Source organism: Vitis vinifera, chromosome 10 (assembly GCF_030704535.1).
Source record: "Vitis vinifera cultivar Pinot Noir 40024 chromosome 10, ASM3070453v1".
NCBI classification, from domain to species: Eukaryota; Viridiplantae; Streptophyta; class Magnoliopsida; order Vitales; family Vitaceae; genus Vitis; species Vitis vinifera.
The window spans coordinates 11235792-11239458 of record NC_081814.1 but is presented as its reverse complement, the minus strand read 5'-3'; positions in this window follow the sequence as shown (position 1 = coordinate 11239458).

Here is a 3667-nt window from a genome sequence, read left to right as displayed (position 1 = left end):
CTTTCAGTTATCACCACCATAGATTTTCATCTATGGGCTTTCAGTTATCACCACCATGGATTTTCATCCTGGGACGTTTGAGATTTTCACCACCATAGATCAGACATCTATGGGCATTTCAGATTCACCATCATGGATTTTCATCCATGAGCCTTTGTTTCAGATTTTCACCACCATAGATTTTCATCTATGGGCATTTCAGATTCACCATCATGGATTTTCATCCATGAGCCTTTGTTTCAGTTATCACCACCATGGATTTTCATCCTTGGGCTTTTTAGATTATATCACCACCATGGATTTTCATCCTTGGGCATTTCGAGATTATCACCACCATAGATTTTTATCTGTGGGCATTTCAGATTTCACCACCATAGATCAGACATCTATGGGCATTTCAGATTCACCATCATGGATTTTCATCCATGAGCCTTCGTTTCAGTTATTATCACCACCGTAGGTCTTCACCTATGGGCCTTCTAGTTTAGTGTTTAGGGTTAGTTTTTTTGGTTTGGCTTGCAGAGCTTTATTTTCTTATTTTCTAGTTTAGTGTTTAGGGTTAGTTTTTTTGGTTTGGCTTGCAGAGCTTTATTTTCTTATTTTCTAATTTAGTGTTTAGAGTTAGTTTTTTTTTTGTTTGGCTTGTAGAGCTTTATTTTCTTATTTTCTAGTTTAGCGTTTAGAGTCAGTCTTGTCATGCAGAGTCACAGCTCCTAGCGTTCATATTCTCTGGCATTGCATGTCTCACCTTCATGGATTTGCACTTATTCTCACTCTTCTCACCTCGTTACCCTGTGCTTATCGCCTATTCATCTTGTAGTCCACATAGGGCAGTCTCTTTTAGACGCGTTCTTGTTTTGTACTCCAGGTTGATTCGACCGTTACTCACCTTTGGCATCGATTTTCGGGTCACTTTTGGAGACGTCTTAGAGGGAGCTTGGATCCTTAGTGTGACTTCAGAGGCATTTTGACGCATCCTTCTCTTTTAGGATTAGAGCCTTTGTTTTCGTTTGTTAGCTTGAGTGAGTTTGCGTTTCACTAGTGTCCCTATGGGGGTCTCCTTGGTTCTTCGGTAGAGTTCACTTCATTCCACTCACTATTCACACTTACCTTTCACTTCAGTGTTCATATTCTTTACACTCGTGAACTCTACTGAAGAGGGGCATATTTGTAGACCCCCCATACGGTGAGGGCTTTTGGTTTTTTTGTTTTTTTTTGTTTTTTTTATTTTATTCTTCTGACCACCCCGGAAATTAAGCTGCATGGGGCGGCCAGATGTGATGGGTGGCAGGAGGCAAGCGGTGGCTTGGAGAGGAAGCTAGAGAGAAAAAAAAAAAAAAAAAGAGAAAAGGTAGAGATATCTGCAGAGAGGAGGGGAGGCTTGTCTTGAGGCAGGGGACGAGAGCAGAAGGAGAGGAGATTTGGCGAGAGGGAGAAAAAACCAGACAGAAGAAGCTTCCGCGGGCGCGGTAAGTCTCCATTTCTTAATGCCTACTTCACCATTTGATGATATATGCATAATATTTATTGTTTGCTGTGGACATCAAGGGCCACAGGTTTGGTTTTGGGTTGAACCCGTTTGTATGCACATTATGCTCTGTTCTCATTTTCATTTCTCTTTGGTGCCCATCTCTGTACATGTATGGCCGTTATCATTCTCATGTTCCTTGTTCCGGTTTCCATACATGCCTTCCTCCTCACGCTCCCCCGGTGCTCCTCATTTCCCATATGGATTGGTCTCTGTTTTTCCCTGTTTGAGTTGCATGTTGGTTATGATATTTGCTCACATGTTAAGACCATTCAAGCTCTCCCACCAGTTTTCTTAAACTCTTTGATTCCCATAAAAATGGAGCGGGATTTGATGGCATTACTTCTTCTTTCACGTACTCTGTTTTTTTTTTTTTTTTTTTTTTTTTTTTCTTTATTTCATCTTCTATTTCTGGCATTTTTTTTTTTAGCGTTGGGGTTTTTGTTTGAGCTGGTCATTCGAATTGGAGTGTTTCTAAGGGAACTCGGCATCAGGACCTTTAGGAGATAGTGTCATGTTGCCCATTATACGAGCTGAAGGTCAATAGGCTCAGGGCATTGAGAATGTATTAGCAGTTTTGAACAGGTGATGGGTGTAAGGATTTGGGCCATGATGAACGATTGTGGTTTCTATGTCACTTGTTACAGTCACTTGAAGGAGTTGAGGTGAAACTCATGCTGGGAAGCATGTTTTTATTTCGTATCTTTTCGCTATGTTCTGAGCATATTGTGATCGAAGGAGCGAGGACTGTAGCTTGTTGCTAGTCATTCAACCTAGAGTAACTCATCAATAGAAGAGAGGGAACAACCATAGCAGAAGAGCCTCATTTTGTCCCTGGAAAAGCCTTTGTGCTGTGAAGGGCTTATCGTCACTTCATGTTGATGAATCAATGGATACCAATAAGGAATCTGGTCCTCGCAGCTTGGTTCACCAGAAGATAATAAATGGATACTTAATCCGGACGCTGTGAAGCTAGGACAGACTGAAGAATCTCATAGCATGGATGCAGATTTGAACAATGAAGCTCACAAGGAGCTTCAGTTGATGCGTGCATGGCCACCCTTTTACCCCTACATCCCACTCACTGCTAACCTCCCGTTTCATCTCTCTACTCCACACACCATTTTTCCAATACCCACCACGTACCCCATCTCTTCCACCTTTGCATGGCCCACAAGACCTTTTGCAAAATCCACCCTCTATCATGCTCCCTGTCGGCTTATCCCTATCCTCATACCCATTGAAGCTATCACAGTCCTCACTCCTCACATTCCCGATAACCACCACAAGCATACACACTTATCTCATGTCTCTCTCTCTCTCTCTCTCTAAAGCCCCTCTCGTACCCATTTTTCTAACATACCCGTCACCACCCGTTTCTCTCTCTAAACTTATTCACACCCATCTCCTGCACCCAGCAGCCGCAAACTACCCATTTTCCATCTCAACCCGTTCAGCTGTTCTGTGATTGATGGACCTCATGGTGACGTGGGTCTCACGACTCTTAAAAAAATAGGTTTTCGTTGAAGAAGCTCCGGTATTTGGAGGACGCCCCAGCCCACGAGCAAGTACCTGCTGAAGCCTTTTTGTTTCCCACTGATGGCATTGTTTAAACAAATTGGTGGATAAAAGTCAAAGATATGAGTTTTTTATATTATTTTTTTATTCTCCATTAGTGGCATGGTTCCAGCAGGCTTCAAGGTGGTTTATTATTATTTTTTCTCTTTTCTCCCACGTGCCATCATTTTGGTTTTTTTGATCTTTTATCATTTTTTTTATTATTTTATTATTTTTAATTCTTTGATTATTTTGTTTATTCTTTTATATATATATATATATATATATATATATATATATATTCTCCATTAACTCTTTTAAAATTTCCTAAAATTTCAAAGTCCCAAATTTATTCATTTATTTATTATTTACTATTTATTTATTTTAAAAATGCCATTTTCGAAATAATTTTCTAAAATTCTAATTTTAAATTTAATTTCCTAATAATCAATTTTTTAAATTTAATTTTCCGAAAATTCCTAATCCCGAAAATTTCCATAATCCCATTAATTTATTTAATCATTAGTATTTTATTTATTTATTCTAAAATTCCATTTTAAACAATTCATTTAAAACTTCCGA